Source organism: Ptychodera flava, chromosome 1 (genome assembly GCF_041260155.1).
Source record: "Ptychodera flava strain L36383 chromosome 1, AS_Pfla_20210202, whole genome shotgun sequence".
Classification (NCBI taxonomy): Eukaryota; Metazoa; Hemichordata; class Enteropneusta; family Ptychoderidae; genus Ptychodera; species Ptychodera flava.
Genome location: NC_091928.1, coordinates 37947388 through 37948198, shown reverse-complemented (window position 1 = coordinate 37948198; position 811 = coordinate 37947388).

Here is an 811-nt window from a genome sequence, read left to right as displayed (position 1 = left end):
TCTTGTAATTCTGAAATGAATCACTGATAACAGACACAGACATGCCATTCTGGAGACACTAACAGCAATGCAAGTTAACATGTCAAGTTAATAGACGACAGTACGACCAACGAGATACGAAACAAGATACGATCAACGAAAAGCAACAGTTCCTCATATGACTTTTTAAAGATATCACTACTCTTTCATGAACACACACACACACACACACTCTCTCTCTCTCTCTCTCTCTCTCTCTCTCTCTCTCTCTCTCTCTCTCTCTCTCTCTCTCTCTCTCTCTCTCTCTCTCTCTCTCTCTCACACACACACACACACACACACACACACACACACTTTTTATAATGTAATATCCCTTTCTTATCCATCGTCATCATGTAAATCTTATAAATAAATTCGTAAATTCTCGATGGGAATGGCACTTGCACGTACCGTAGGGCTAGCGCAGAGACCTGCTGTAACTGGGTCAGCCGTAGTTTTGACTCTGCGGCGCTGTGGATTTATTATAGAAAATCGATAACACAACCAAGTTTCTGTCACGAGACATAGGTTTGAAGGTACTATCTAGGTTCGGGGTATGTGTAACTGAAAACATCAAAGTCCGTAAGATGTTAACATCGACGGCCGGGATCGGGATTGGCGAACGTACACCAGCGGATACAAGTGACGGCAGCGTTGAAGTAACAAACATGCGATGAGGTAGTCTTGAGGCCATCGAATGGAGCAGAGATCGTAAGTTTGTTATATTTTTAAAAGCAAGGATACCCCCTTGAATCAGAACTACAGTTTCGATCTTGTTGGTGCATTTCCTTCA